The sequence below is a fragment of the Toxorhynchites rutilus genome, chromosome 2 (assembly GCF_029784135.1).
Source record: "Toxorhynchites rutilus septentrionalis strain SRP chromosome 2, ASM2978413v1, whole genome shotgun sequence".
In the NCBI taxonomy this organism is placed as follows: Eukaryota; Metazoa; Arthropoda; class Insecta; order Diptera; family Culicidae; genus Toxorhynchites; species Toxorhynchites rutilus.
This window is the reverse complement of record NC_073745.1, coordinates 140,124,365-140,141,089: the sequence shown is the minus strand read 5'-3', so window position 1 is coordinate 140,141,089 and position 16,725 is coordinate 140,124,365. Positions and strand designations below refer to the sequence as shown.

General features: G+C 39.0%; 1 protein-coding gene across 5 annotated transcripts in view; it reads left to right on the top strand.

The window, feature by feature from the left end:
* LOC129769182 (zinc finger protein jing homolog) overlaps window positions 1-16,725 on the top strand; it is a 226,733-nt gene that overhangs the window by 146,753 nt on the left and 63,255 nt on the right. The window contains exons 2-3 of one of the 5 annotated variants that reach the window (XM_055771273.1): window positions 1,245-1,447; window positions 14,679-14,930. The exons of 2 other annotated variants lie outside the window; for them this stretch is intronic. The gene's annotated coding sequence lies outside the window, so the exon portion shown is untranslated. The remainder of the gene's footprint in view (window positions 1-1,244; window positions 1,448-14,678; window positions 14,931-16,725) is intronic. 2 more of the 5 variants (XM_055771275.1, XM_055771274.1) reach the window with 2 other exon arrangements.

Sequence of the window (16,725 nt, the reverse complement as noted above, 5' to 3'; positions counted from 1 at the left end):
ACGAAAAAAAAACATTCGTTATATTTTGATATTTTATACAAAAAGTATCAGCTTTCTCAAAAAAGGATGTAAGAAACCAGGACCTCTTCGGTGTCGACACATCTAAAACCACAAAAACATTTTTGAATTTTTGGCAACAAGTAGGGATTTGGGGTGTTATATAATATGTTTATAAATACTAAAATACTATTTAATTTCCAATTTCAAAATCGAAGATCGGTTGAGCGGTTCAAAAGCTACAAATTAAAAAAAAATGCGAATTGTAAGATCCAATGAAGAAAGACGCGCCGACCAAGGAGTTTTGTTGAGATGGAATGAGATGATAAATGATAAAATTCAATACAATCAAAAAGATTCATCGAAAAAAACTGCATTTGCCATACGTATTTTACTCTGAGTTTTCGAGTAGAATGATCAAAACAAATTATTCGTTAGCTTCGTTCATCAGTTGTTTAGTATCGAATCGGTTAAGAAAACACAAAATTTAGTTAGATTTGACTTTTTCCAGTGACAGTGACCGAGACGGCGAGCTGTTGTGAAAGAGCGGTTTAATTCCGGCGTTCAACAAAACAAAGTTAGGTGACTAACGAACCTGATCTCGTTACTAAACATCCCGAATTAATTTTCATGGAGATTCTAAAGCACAATTTTTATACAATCTATTATAACCACTGAGCAATAATTTCCCTCAATTAGATTTATCTGTATGATATCCGATATTAACCCTGATCCGATAGCGAATATGTTGAAATTTGAGCTCCCGAGAATGAATAACAAATGAATATTTTCTTCTCCCGTTTCGCAGTTAATGTAGGAACATTCATTACCGCAAACAATCTTTTTGTCGAATTAACTATCGCAACGTTATAAATAAATAAATCACGTTGATATTAATGAATTTAAGTGAGTTTGAAAACCATTTTTTAACATCTACCGTGTGCACATACATCACTCATCGATTAATTGGTGTTTGACTTGCGACGAAGAATGATTGACCAAAGTCGAATGGGATCCGACGGTTGAAGCAACGCATGATTCGAAAGGAAGCACAACTTTGAATAATGTGCAATTGTCTGTTGACCCCAAAGCAACGGAATGATTTTTTTTTTTTTTTGATAGCCAGTTTTTTTACGTGTACTCGGACCATTCAATGAAACCATATGACATATTTTAGATTCTTGAGTGAGATGTGTAGTGAACATGAAGATTGTAATTATCACTCACACATTTATTTCGCTTCTCAGCTTCCTTCGCAGCACGATCTGCTCTGCAGTAGCACAAAAGAACCACCAACCATCAAGCAACCCAACCACATCAATTGCGTGGGCAGCCTCAGCATCTAGTTCTCACTGTTTTTCAATCTCGATCAAGTTCTAAATCTCTCACCTCTCTAAATTTAGCCGTCGTTTGCGAAGAGATCGACGCGGACGCTGGACTATGTGCAAAGGTAAATATTCGCGATATGCAATATGTCCTGATTATCGATCTCGGACATCCCGTTGAGTATATCCACTTTGCGTGCTTCTGGGCCCTAATCAACACGAGAAAGTAAATAAATTTGCACCCAAAGATGTCAAAAGATGTCGCTAGAGGTACTATTCCTGCTTTTTGCAATGGTTCATATATGACCAATTCCGCGTCAAATCTGCCGAAAATGGCTTATTTTGACGCGATCCTCTCCGGTTTTTGTTGACAATCTTTACATATGGTGGTTGCTATCCAGAAGCACCGGTTGACCATTTTTAATTACGGAAGATTTTTTTCGTAGGGGCGCATAACCTTTTCTGCAAAAAAAATCGTAATTCAAAATACAGATGTTCGAGAAATAATATACGGTGAAGTTGTTGGGAAACCTAGTTCATTGATTAATTTCAGGAAAAATAACATTTTACACCGCTTACTAACTCAAATATTGAATTTAATGTTGAAAACTATTATAACATACAATAGAATAAACTTTCGATATTTTCAGACATATTTTCATTTGAAAAACTCTCAAGAACCGCTAGGCCTGTGATAAAAAAAAAACTATAATTTATCATGTAAAATCCAATGCTGATTCCATGTTTTATATTACTATTCTTAGATGATTACGATTTCGCAAAATGTTGAAATTTCAAAAATTTTCTTATCTCTATTTTGGTGAGTCCGTCGCGGCACCACTCTTCGTCAAACTTTGAATTGAATTGAAAGTGATTTTTTTACTAGCAATATACGGAAAATTATCGAAAGGGTGTGTAGTTATTAAAGGTTTTTAACATTGAATTCAATTTTTGAGAAAGATTATTTTGGTGTATTTGAAATGTTATTTTTCCTAAATAGTTCATTGATTTCCCTACAACATTCCTGTACATCATATTTCAATCGGACTTCTGTACTTCGAGTTCTGCAGAAAAGGTCAATTATTACTGATGCACCCTCAAAATAAAATCATTCGTAATTAGGATTGGCTATCTGATAATGAAAATTGTGAGTAGCTGCCACCATATGTCAAAAGCTACAAAAAATCAGAGAGGTCCGGAGCAGCGGTAGACTGATTTGGCTTGCATATACTCATATATAAACCAGTCAGCCCGTTGTAGATTTTGGAACAACAACACCAAGAATTTCGCAACCAAATATAAAATATTTTCTAACAAAAAAAAAGGAAATGTTTTTTTGAGCGCTGAATAATTGGATGAGCTCATGCATGATCTATATATAAATCGCAGTAGTGGACATTCCGATGTCCAATTTCATATTTCATTGTCAATGTTTTCGATATCATTTCAATCAAAAAAAGCAGCATATCACTCTCTCCTTTCCGATGAAAATGCTGCTGAAGAGCATCATAATTCGCTGATATATGTGAGTAACAACAATGATTCATCGGGACGCAACGAGCGAAAACCCGGTTCTGTGAATTGATATTTTTTTATATAATCCACGAAGAATTTGGAATGTGTAAACCATTTTTTGGATTCTGTATTTTTTATTTCTATGTATGATTCCATGAATGAATACTGTTCTGCATACTCAAAACGAAAATGTTTTAGTAATGAAACATGATAATGTATAATGAGATGGCTTCTGCTTAATACGGCATTAGACTATCACTGTATCAATGTGGTTTCAGACTAAAAACTCAAATATCAAATATCATCGTATTCACCTGATATGACTCTGATATGATTTTTTTTCTTTACAAAATTCAAATTCAATATCGTTAAATAATATTGAGCGACCAACGTTTCTATGGCAAAAGGGATCCTAGCTTTTTCTGAAGCTGCAATATAACACATCAAAAATTCAAGCATGGGTCTCTGTGGTATCGACATCTCGAATACCATAAAAAAAATTTATCAGTATTTGGCCCAAAAGGATACATCATTTGAGGCAGTTTTCGATAAACAAGAAATTGAACTTAAACATCTTTCATTTGCTGTGAAATGGATCAAGCGGTTCGAAGTAACTTCTTTAAATGAGTGTATTTGTCAAAATTGGCCAAGATATCTTTCTAAATTTTTGATGTGTTATGTAGAAAAGTCTCAGCTTTTCAAAGCCTCAGAAAAATAAATTTTAAAAGATTTCGTCTAGCAATAGTCATTCGAAGTTCAGTTGAATACCCTTTGTCGTTGGTAACAAATCGAAAATCAATCCAGTAGTCAAATATTGCGATAGTGTGTCGTACTCATGAACCCACGTTTCCACTCCTTTCCACTCTGATGTATGTTGGATCGGATTCAACTTTCTATCAAAGCCATAAGCAATGTTCAATGTTCAAGACCATTGCCAGCTGTGGGACTGTCCATTTGTGGTTATTACATTTCATCAACGCTTTCGGCGGTTTTCAATATCCACCTGTGACAGCCTGTCACTATGCTCATCATACTTGACACTGACGACTACAATTGAACCAGTGATAAGAGACTCTCCATCACATGATAAACAAAATAAAATTGGAATTGTTATTGTCCAAACTTGCATTTTCAACATATCCATGACCTTTGCTACCTCTCGTACCTGAACTAGACGCTCTCTTCTTCTGTTTTTCTTTTTATTTCTTTCTTTCTCTCTCTTTTTCTCTCTCCCCCTCTCTCTTTCTCTCTCTCTCTCTCTCTCTCTTTCTCTCTCTCTCTTTCTCTCTCTCTTTCTCGCTCTCTCTCTCTCTCTCTCTCTCTCTCTCTTTCTCGCTCTCTCTCTCTCTCTCTCTCTCTCTCTCTTTCTCTCTCTCTTTCTCTCTCTCTTTCTCGCTCTCTCTCTCACTCTCTCTCTCTTTCTCGCTCTGTCTCTCTTCTCTCTCTTTCTTCTTTCACTGTCTCTTTTTCTCTGTTCCTCTGATTTCCTCATCTATACAAATCCTTCAAATGTATTTTAGGGTACTCGAGTTGAGTTGCTTTTAAACAATATGAATCCTGTGTTGAACTTGGTCCTTGAATCCTCATATTGTGGGTAGTTGAAGAGTACATGCTCCACTGCATAGTTGACCCGAAACATATCGCACTGCTTCCCTCGTTGGCCTCGATGTCCTCCTAGGTTCTCCCACTTAGACATGACCGTCTTTTTCTTTTGCGAATGAAGTACTGCCCGGTATCACCTCATCATCCAGCAATGTATTACTCCTGTGCCGACTTGTCTTTAAATTATTTTGTCCTCGAAGTCTTAATGTCATCCTGCTAAATGTTTTTGAGAGATTGACCACAATTTTCGATCAACCGATTGTGCTTTCGAGTATAATTCACCGGAGAAACCTCTGTAAGATTGAACAAAATGAAATGAATCGAGTCTAGGAGCATAAAGGAATGTGTATTGAAGCTTTGTTGACTTCCAGCCTTTTGCTTCGTCACTTCACTCGGACCATGACTTCCATTCCATTAAAAAATATATATAGGAGGTTGTGTCCAAGGCACCTCTAACAGTCTCTAACCTTCAAAAAAATACATCTCCAATGCTGCCATAAAACATCATTGTCAAAGAAATAATCCACAAATTATAACTTAGCAGCACTGAGCGGCAGGAGAAAATCCGAACCGAATCAGTTGTTTGATGCCGGCGGAGGCGACTGCAAACGCAGCGTAATATTTTTTTCATTTTTGAATCGAAGAACACAGCTCTGGAAAATACGTCCTTCACATCCGACATGAAACGCGTTGCACTTTGATGGCGTTTTTAACCCGGAAATAATGCATGAATTCGCGATAATATAATGACTGATCGAAAAATGTAACCAATATGTCCAAAAACATTCTTAATTTTACACAATCTTTCTCGGTAAAAAAATATGAAAATCAATCAATTAGAATGCATCGAGCTTGTTGATATAACTCATCAGTGAAAGTTTTGGTGGCCCTGAAAAGGTCCGATTGCAGGCGTGATTTCATGAAAGCATCCGAAGATGATTGAGTTTAGATTCTTATTCTCGCGAGAACAATACACAAGCTGGTCATATGTTGAAGTTTGTGTCCTTGTTGCCGATGTGCATCTCTTCTTCTAGACACACACACATTGTAGATGATTCCATATGTGTACGAAATGCCTAGGTGTAACTCAATCATACACAAATACTCTCCACCTTACGTTTCATTCACAACTCTCCCTCAACCTTTGCTCGGTGGCTAAAGTATGAATAGCAATCTATAGTGATTCTCTTCTGCGCGTCAGTGCAAGCTTCGCACCATACTTGCTTTGTGCATAGTCTGGGAATGCATTCTGAAGCAGAAAAAATGCACGTCCATTCAACACGGTTGCACAACAGAAACTGAGGTTGACCGTTGTTCGTTTGTTTGTTTGTTTATTTTCTAAAGGCTTTAAAGTTTTACAGTTAATTCCCTGCCCTACCTAGGGACCGTGGAATTTAGCGCGTTTAGATAATACTTGTCATTTTACGATTATTGAATCGTTTATTTTAAAAATAATAATTTTCTACATTGTGGTAGTAGCGTTATATCTCCAATACATTTACTTACTCCTAAGCAACAAAAAAATTAAAACGACTAGTTCAGAAATACAATTTCTAACCAATACATAGGAGCAGAAAATATTGGTAATAGAGGGTGATGATTTTCAAAGGTTCATTTTTCAATTCAAAATAAAATACATAAATTGTAGGAATTTTTCTTTTCATGCAACTACTCGCCGCAACTATGCTTAAGGTCTCGTTTCGAGCATTTCGGCTGGTATTTTACCAATGACTTGTTTAATTTTGTGTTCAAAGGCCTCAATCGTTGTTGGTTTATCCTTACAGACGAGAAACGAAAAAACGAGTTCAATTGAATTAGGTTACACAGTTCGTAGTATTCAATAGTATCAAATGAACATCATAGTTGGCAACCAGAATAAACGTACAAAAAGCAAAATGGCCAAACCAAGCCCCAGGCCACACCAAATTCATTCATGGCAAACCGTACATTTAAAGCCAAAATTATACAAAAAAGGATCAACCCTGAACGAGACATTCCGGTTGGACCGATCGCTTCCACCGCCAACAACAACAACAACATTACACACATATTGATGTAGCCTTGTCCTTGCTCCCTTTTTTGGAACTACAACGAGACATTGTTGTGCACTAGCAGCAGCAGTTCGATTGCATCACGCTCTGTCATCGCAGTCTCAATAATCGAATAACATGCAGATAAAAAACGAAAATAATGACACATTTCCTCGCTCCCCTTAACAACCCTTCGGCCCCGGGATTAAATCTGCACCATTCAATTGCTATTGAAACAGTTGGCCCTCGCGTTCGGTTTTCGGAACAAACCATCAATCCGACGAACCCGTCCGCATCTCTACTCCTCTGCGAGCAAAAGTAGTTTTTCCACTTTTCTACCTGAAAATCATATGGAGAGCGAAACTTCGCGCCCCCGCTCCAGCTCCTCCAGCCGCAAAATGTCTTCCTTCCCAATTGCCGCCTTCCTTGGGTTCAGGTGTGTGTGTGTTGGTTGGCATGTATAAATGCTCGCTTAACTGTATTTGAGTGTGGGTCGAGGACTTGTGGCCGACACACAAACATCGCATGTAGCAGCCAGCAGAACAGAGAGCCGATGGATGCAGACAAAAAAATGCAATCCGATAAACTTGATTTATTCTTTTTTTTTCTCTTTCCGAAGGTTTTTCGTCTGTTCCGTCGGTCCACCTTCCGAGTTCCGACCGCCGGTCAACCCGTTGTCGCCATCGTCCGATTCGGAGGGCAGAGCACTCCAATGGCATGCCGTTATTATTGTTATTATTATTATTAGTGGTGCTGATGTTGTTGTTCGGTGGGTCGATTTCGTGCTGTTGCATTTATCGCGTTATTTATGAGGCTGCAGCGGCGGAACGAAGGCCCCAAGTTCTAGCGTTTGTGCTTTTTCTGTTTGTTTATTTGTGTGTTTATTTGCGTCGCACTCATTCTATGTCGGCAAAGTTTGTAAATAAAGGGTCAGAACAGGAAGGCTGACCATAGGCGCAAAGTGGTTTTACATTATTAGATATCGACCGAGAGGGCTTCTGTCGAAATGGGGACACTTTCCTTGGTATATGTTATCAACAGAAAATAATGAGTTCTTGCAATCGCTATCCGCTGGACAACCAATCCCAACTTTACCCTAACGCTTACCCATAAACTTCCCCATGTTGTTCATGTGTGCCTGTGTTCGTGTATGTTTGATATACACAATGACTGTGAGGTTAAATGAATAAAACATGCAATAGACTTCGAATTAACATGCTCCAATCGAAACCAAGAGAGGACGGATATGAGGGAAAGGTGATAGAATCATATGTTCGTAAGGTTTGCTCTTGGTCTGTCGAGAAGAGGAAGTCACAGAAAATTTGATTGAGAGAGAAGGGGGGGGGGTTATTTGGGTACAACCATGGCTGACAAATTGAAGATCATCGCGCATGCGCGTTTCACAGCTGCACTTTATGCTATGCTGTACGAATACATATGTAGCGCCTCCTTGGTGCTTATCGGATAAATGCCGACAAATCGCCAACACTTGTTGAGAGAAATAAACCTTGGTAACGTAATGTATGAACCGTACTTCTACCCATTGTCGACTACACCGTCACTGGGAGAGCTTTTTTTCTCGCCGCTCTGCCATGGACCGGATCGGAACCAACAACCCGAGCCGTGAGTGTGGATATTGGGGAAGTGATGCAGTTACGACACTGCTATCGTGATGGGAGGGCACTTTTCACTTTCCGTTCGCTGGGCGACTGCCGCATTTCATGAAACCGACTCATTAGAAGTGGGTGTATATGTCTGTGCGGAAAAGCAGTTCAGATAGTATGCGAGTGCTGAAAACTTGGAAATAGTTGTGAACTTTTCAGGTTGTGGCAGATTGTAACAATGTAAATAAGAGCCATCAGAAGCATTTTATCGCATATTCGAGAATTTGTTCCCGCCGAACATTTCGCCGGCATTCCATGAACATGCAGGAGACCTGCATCGTACTAAGATTCACCTTAAATTACCTTTTTTCAGTCACTTGATCCTTCATTTGACAAATTCTACCTAAAGTTTCATTCTGGTTCACACGCCGTAGATCCCGCACCCAGATTAGCATTGGCGTATTTATTGACTAGCTAATTCCAAGTCACATGGCTGTTCCAAATTGGTGAAAGACCTACATCAACCTTCTGTCTACGTACAAAACTGTTCAGAGTCTGGGCTTAATTTTAGTTCCTCCTAACATACAGATACAGACGCATCCAAGATCCTACTGCAAACTTCCATCAGGGGCATTCGAGGACAGCTGAACCGTAGTTTCTAGGCAGCACCAGCACAATGATTTTCAAATGGATGATTTTTAAGAGGTCCATTTTCCGAGCTTCCAGATCAGTTTGTAATGCCATTCCATAATGAAAATACTGTTTCCCGAGCATCGTTAACAAATAATTGAATTATATACGTAAAATACGTGCTCTGTGAAAGATGTGTTTCTCAATTTTAGGCCATTTTATGGCCGCCCTAATCGGCCTCACAATCGGCCTAAAGGGTGTGTCACATCAAATTGCATCACGGAAAAAACGCTGTAGAAATTTAATTTTTAGGAATTATATCTTCAGCTTTCGCTTATAATCAGATAAGAGTGTATAGATAACGTTGGCCATGCTTCACTGCCAATTTCTCGTAAATTTGGAAAAATGTCGTCAAACGATAAAGAGCGTCGTGAATTAATCCTGTGCACTCATTTCGAGAATCCGGAGTTGTCACATCGGGACATCGGTAAGATGCTGGGAATCGTCCAATCCACGGTCAGCAGAGTACTAAAACGATACTTCGAGAACCTAACCATCGACCGGAAGGTGAAGAACGGCAAATATGGTTGCTCCGTCAGTGAAAAAGATCACAAGCGCGTAGTTAAGCAGTTTAGACGTGATCCGAGAAGTTCGCTCCGGTATGTGGCCAATAAGCTGAATTTGTCAAGTTCATTCGTCCAGCGGACCAAGCAGCGGGAGGGCCTGCGTACATACAAGGTTCAGAAGGCTCCTAACCGCGACGAAAGGCAAAACATGGTGGGGAAGACGCGAGCCCGGAAGCTGTACACCGAAATGCTGACGAAGCCGCATTGCCTGGTAATGGACGACGAAACCTACGTCAAAGCGGACTTTCGTCAGCTGCCGGGCCTGTTGTTCTTCTCCGCAGAGGACAAATTCGGGGTTCCGGAGGAGATTCGCAAGCAGAAACTATCCAAGTTTGCCAAAAAGTACATGGTGTGGCAAGCGATCTGCTCTTGCGGAAAGCGGAGCGCCCCCTTCGTGATGACCGGCACGGTAAACGGGCAGGTTTACCTTAAGGAGTGCCTACAGAAGCGCTTACTACCACTATTGAAGCAGCACGAGGGCCCGACCATCTTCTGGCCGGATCTCGCTTCGTGCCACTATTCAAAGGACGTGTTAGAGTGGTACGAAGCCAACGGGGTCACCTTCGTGCCAAAGGAAATGAACCCGCCCAACGCGCCGGAGTTTCGCCCAATAGAGAAATATTGGGCGATTATGAAGCAGGCCCTCCGGAAGAACCCAAAAGTTGTCAAATCGGAGGCGGGCTTCAAGAGCAAATGGATTTCTGTTCAAAAAAAACTACAACCTGACGTTGTACAGAACCTTATGGACGGGGTAAAGAGGAAGGTGCGAGCATACGGGCTTGGGCACGAAGTATGAATAAAAAGAAAATGCCAAAAGTTGTTTAATAGTTTTTATTTTACTGTCTAAAATTTTCAAAAGGATCGGTCTACTGGGCGAATTTCTACAGCGTTTTTTCCGTGATGCAATTTGATGTGACACACCCTTTAGTGAGCGAACTTTTCTAGCCACAAAGCCTGATGCAACCAGGAAAAAATGCACTGTCCGGTGTCTTTCATGGTCTGGTGGAAGCATTAGTCCTGACTTTTTTAAAGATAAATATAGTCACCACGTTACTTGTCATTGGAGCCCGCTTTCGGTCGAAAACATACGAACATTTTGGCTCGAAATGCAAGCATTGGATTTGGTCTATATGTGATTCATCAAGAAGTCGCTACTTACCCAACCGCGCGCGAAACAATGGATCGATTGAGAGGCGAGTTTGGTGAGCAGCTAATCTAGACTTTTTTGGATCTGTAAGATGGTGCCTTAAATCGTGCATATTGACATCTCCAAACTACTTTTTTATTTGGATTACGTAAAGTTACTTAAGTCTCGGATAAACCAGCAACGATTGAGACCTTGGAAGACAAATATATCACGGGTCAGTGGTAAGATAGCAGGCGTAATGCGGGAAAATGTGGTGGAAAGTTGGTCCCTTATTGTGTCAGCGGCTAAATAATACATGAAAAATAATTTAATGTAAAGTGTCGGAATCATATTTAAATGGACAGGATTAGGAAGTGCTACCCATCCTCTTATTTTCGCTTGTTCATGAAGATGTATCACGGATTCCGTATTTTCTCTGAAAAAAGAGTAAAGGCTGTAGCAGTAAATTGAGCCTACCTTGATTAAATACCTTTTTTTAACAAACGTGGTTTCTTTCTATAAAAATGTGTTTTGAGCGTTGACGTACGGATTGTACTACACCAAAGGCTGTCCATATAAATATCTAAATATATTATTTCATTTTCGTTTGTTCAATTTTTTCAAATAATAATGTAACTTTTGCGTGAGGTGATCTATCCGAAAAATGAATGAGTTGACCGATAAAATTAACTCTTCATGGAAATATAGGTGATTTGGCAAACAAATCCATTAGCGCAGTTCCTTGTTCTATTCAACGATTGCTTACTTCATTTCTTAGATTGCTTCCACAGCGCGGCGCGAGCAACCGGTACAGCACAAATATTCCCAAATTTCCTCTCAGATTTGATAAACGGTGTTAGCTGATCGCTATCGAGAGTTTGACTAGCTAGTATCCGTAGTGCAAGCACTATATTTGCATTTCGAGCGAGCGGTTGACGCGTGACTATTTCACAGTGTAAAATCGTTATTGCTCATCCGTTATTAATGGTACGGGCAGAGATTCACAGAATAAATGCATGAGAAAATTGGAATGCTTCCAATTGTCGTTAGTTAAGAGCATTTACGAATCAATTTATTGTAGTGTATCGCATGTGGAACAAATTTGAAAATTTCCTATTCGGTTCGATTGGTATGTAAATCGTCAAAATCCTTTCGCAGCGAAAATAGTTGTTCGCGTTTAAAACTATTCCATAAAAACGTGACATTTTTTCGGAAGTATATTCTGTTGTAGAGAACAAATTTTGAATAATTACTTCTATGAACTTTCGTGAATTGATTTTCAAGAAGAAAGCTTTTTTTATTATACATAGATTTTAAAACGAAATATCTTGTAAAATATTATTTTTCTTGGTATGTGCATTTTTGGTAACGATGCAAAAAAAAACAAATATTAGTTCTCATCTCATTGTATTAAGACTGTTTGTATTCCAATCAATATTAACGCAACGCTCTCGTAGACTCCAAAAAAAAAGCCTTAAAATCAACCGTAGTAATCGCAACAGACATCTTTTGTATTCTCGTCCGGTGCAACGAGCAATGAGCGCGACCGAACCACGCAGCGACAGAAAAACAAGCACTAAACGCATATTATATTGCGCTGCTTCTTATTCTCCTTCCGCTTTTGTATAATCATACTTAAGCTGCGACTGGTTTCGTATTAGTATTGATATATAAAAACTCTTTAATAGATTTTTTTTAAGATCGTGTTTAAAAGCCGTCGAAACTTTCTCGTAGCCTTTGGAAAGCCAATTTGGAAATTTTCAAACTATTTCTCTATTTTTTTTCTCTGCTCGTTAGCTAAAACGATTCTGAAATAGAAAAAAAAAAGTTTTTGCAGTAAATTCACCTCTAGCGTTGAGAAAGGCCAATTTAGAAAACTCTCAGCCTTGAGCAAGAAATTTTTTTTAAATTTTTATTTCTTACTTAACTTTTTTCGGAATAATTTAATCATATACTGTATTCTATTAGTCAAATCATTCCATTTGATACCAATATTGAGGTGATTGCAAAAAATACATAGTCGACCATTTTGTGGCGGCGACCTTTTCGAATTAATGTTGTTCATAGGGTAGTGTATTCTCCAAATCGAGCCATTCAGCCATTTTTTAGCGGCGGCGCAATTGAATTTTTCAAGATCATGGAATACGCAGTTTTATAATGACAGTAGATTTAAATGTATGTTCCAAATTTCAGATCAATCATTCAACAGAAACGGGGTCAATTTTTTATTAATATGGGACAACCCTACCAAACATTCAAACATACACACAAACAGGGCAAGCTGAAAGGAACCTTAAAAATGTCATTGTTTATTTGGGAACTGCGGTCAACTTGGATTTGGATTTTTCATGATCTACTGTATTTTACCAGTCAAGCCCTTTCATTTAATACCCATATTGATGGGGTTGTGAAAAAAATATAAATGGCGCTATCTTGTGGTGGCGGCCATTTTGGGTTTACATTTTTCACAAATAACTGTGTCAAGCCCTTTCATTTGATACCCATATTGATGGGGTTTTAAGAAAATATGTAGTCCGCCATTTTGTAGTGGCGCCATTTTGGATTTGCATTTTTCAAAAATAACTGTGTTCTACTAGTCAAGCCCTTTCATTTGATACTCATATTGATGGGGTTCTGAGAAAATATGTAATCCGCCATTGTGTAGTAACCGCCGCCATTTTGGATTTGAATTTTTCATAAATAATTATGTTCTACTAGTCAAATCCTTTCATTTGATACCCATATTGATGGGGTTCTGAGAAAATATGTAATCCGCCATTTTGTAGTGGCCGCCATCTTGGATTTGCATTTTTCATAAATACCTGCATTCTACTAGTCAAGCCCTTTCATTTGATACCCATATTAGCTATTCAATATGGAATTATTATACAAATTATTCAAAATTTCCGAAAATCAAAAATAAAATACTCCGGATAATCGAGTCCGACCTGTATTAAAAAGTCTATTTTCCAAAAAATATATAAACAACTAGAACCGTCTCTTCGGTTCCTTAAGACCGTTTAGAATTTTTGAAAAATGAGCACATCCGAAAAAATAATCAAAAGATTTCGATTACAAATAAATACAGATCCTTTTGTCAGAATCATTTTTTCCGGTTAATCCATTTGAAGAAGGGAAAATGTTTTCTATGGTGCAGTAAAAATCCAACGAAAAGTTTGTAGAAGAAATGATTTTGAAGAATTTCATTTTATTATTATTAATTTGGTACTAAACCATGATGTTTTCTAATAAATATTATGAGATTGTTCAAGATACCTCAAATCAATTGAGAATCATTTTCTTCTATAAAAATTATTTCAATGAAATTAATTTTTTCGGAAAAATGATTTTCCGTCTACAACAACATATATTTTCGAAAAAAAAATTTAAGTTATCGTTTTGCATCAAGAAAGTTGGATGAACTATCGCGAAACTGTTAGTGCGAGTAAAAATGAATTATTCTTTTTGCTTTATTGTCGAGAGTTACGTAAATACGAACGTAAACCGAATCAAAAATGAGCGTCATTAGTCTGTTAATCTAAAACATGATTGGTTTTACGTGTTTCTAAATTTTTGGCCTGTCATCCAAGTTTTTCTTGACACTAACATTTTTCGAAGTTTCACTCTAATTGGAGAGTGTCGCGCCAAAAATTTTTATTTTTCCGTCAGACTTCAATAAGAAATCGTAACATTTACCTTTATTTTCTGACAATATGTTTAGTGACTTTGAAACCACTTATTCTACACGTTTTATTGTTTGGCTGACAAATCATGTCACACATCAGTTTGAATATATCCTTTCATGATCAGTCATCTTTTGTTGAAATCGAAATTACAAATTTAAGCTACGTTATCGGGGTGTGTAGCAGAACGATGCAACTGAAATATATAAAGAAACCCCATTTTCATTCCATTAAACATTCTCATCCTTTATTGTTTTTTTGTGTACTTAGTATTTTGACTTATTATGTTGACAACTTCATTATGCGGTTCTTCTGTTGCAAACTTACAAAAACAAAGTTAGCAACTTAGCCACGGAACACATAAGACAGAATGGAACTTCTTAAAAAGATAGTTTACAACATTTTCGATCTTCATCTGCCATTGCATGCATACATTATAATATCTAGATCTATATCCGACGAAAGTTCCTAAATCCTAAAGCGCAATATAATGATTTCATTTTCCTCTCTTTCCCCCGTTCTGTTTGGCTATCTTTCCAGGTAAGATCAAAGGACCAAACAACCGGTTCACTTCTGCTTCATTGCTGTGACCAAACACACGATTGCCCGAGACAAAGCAAAATCGTCGACAGTCTCGAAAAAATTGTGCCTCCGAGACGAATCGATCATTGACCGCCGCCACAGCATCATCTCGCCAGGCTGCGGCTGCGACTTCTGCAGTGGCCCAAAAAAAACTCGCCGGATCTCTGTTTTGGTGGGCCGCCGCCGCCGGCGAAAACAACTTCGCTTCAGGTTAGCATCGAAAAAATAACCAGTTCGTTCGTCGTAACACAACACTCCCTTTCCAAACTTGCTTAGAGAGGGCGGAAGATTGAGTGAGAGTGTGTGCGTGTAAAACGCATATGCTGGGTTAGCTTTCCCATTGATGTTTGCCGCGCGGCTCTTCAGTGAAATCAAAATTTTGAAATCAATTATGTAATGATCACGCCCGTATCCCACCGGGACGAGACAGAACCAAAATACGAGCGCGTTCGCCGTTATTGATCGTCATGTTCCCGGTGGGGAACACGGTAGCTTCAATGCGTGAACCTTCCGGTCCTAGAGTCGGCAACTGCACCAGCATTAATTAATTATAGACCCAATAACAGCATGTGTATATGTTGTCGGTATGTGGGTTAGGAACGACCCACAGCCGCTAGGGAGAGTGGAGGGGGGCAGTGGTTAGCACTTCCTCCTGTGGGCGCGGAACAAAACAAGAATCCCAAGAACACAGAAGAAGGCTGGAGGAAGTCACCAATTAATGTTGTAGAACGTTTTTATAACGTGTAATTCAGCTTCCAACGCGAGCCAATCCGAGCATCGACACAACGAGCGTGGGAGGGAGAGCGGGATAGGGAAGCAGTGGCATAATGGATGTAGTTTTATATAGAGCTTAGCTTAATGGTTAATAGCTGGCTGTGTTGAACCAGTTGAGGAAGTGAGGAATGAAGGGTGAAGAGAATGAATGAAGAACTTTTACTTTTCCGTACAGTGGTAGTTAAAGTTAATGCAGATCTCTCTTAGAGCACTTGATATTTTCGTGACAAAAGCCGATTTCATATTCAATGGAAGCATCCTTGTGCACTAAAGTGGCTTTCACGAGAGACGTTTTATGCATTTTTAAGTCATTTGGCATCGAAAAAAATTTTTCGATTTTCCAAATTTCCTTTACCTCCCCCCTTGGAAGATTTTCGAGGATGAAAAAATCAAAACTTTGGGCGCTTTGAGGCACCCCTAAACCATATTCGATTGAACTGAAACTTTGCACAGAACATTTTTCGGGCCGATAAACGAAGTGTACATGGTCGGATTTCGAAATTCGATAATGATTTTTTTTCCATACATCCATTGGCACCCTGAGCTTCACGCCCTGCATCAAGTGTTCTACGACATCGTCTATAAATCCACTTCTTCAAGTGTTTCGGCTAGTACTGTTGATACGACATCATCCGCGAAAACAACGTTCTACATTATGGTCTGTAGCATAGGTGCAAGAATGGAGCCTTGTGGCACTTCTATCGTGATCTTCATCGATCTCTGCTCCACGGATCTTTCGTAGATCAGTTCAGGCTCACCTCTGGCGCTATTGAAAGCTTTCTTTACGTCGCTCCCCTTGATATCGATGTTCGAACAACTGCACGGCTTTCTCGACCAATATCTGCAGAATCCGAATTGCCTGCGTTGGGAACTCTCTTCCCCTTCTTCCGTGCATTTAGATAGCCAATTGAGAATGTTTCCTCCCGTAGTTTCCCGAGTGTATCCAGCAGATCTAGGGATCTTCAAGGAGTAGGATTTCCTTGTGGCTTGCCCGGTTTCAACAACAGCGCCACCTGGTGGTTTTCACTTTTATCTTGAAAGTGACCTTCGTCAAGGGTGCAACACTATCCTAAACATGTTTGGAGATTCTTGGATCGTCACTCTTAGTGCTACGCTGGGGACTCCTTCGAGGTAGGCCGCTTTTATTCAATTTCAGGCCATGAATTCCTCGTTGGAGACTTGCAAACGTTCTGCTACTTCCTGTATGGTGAAGTTGGCCACATCGTTGATT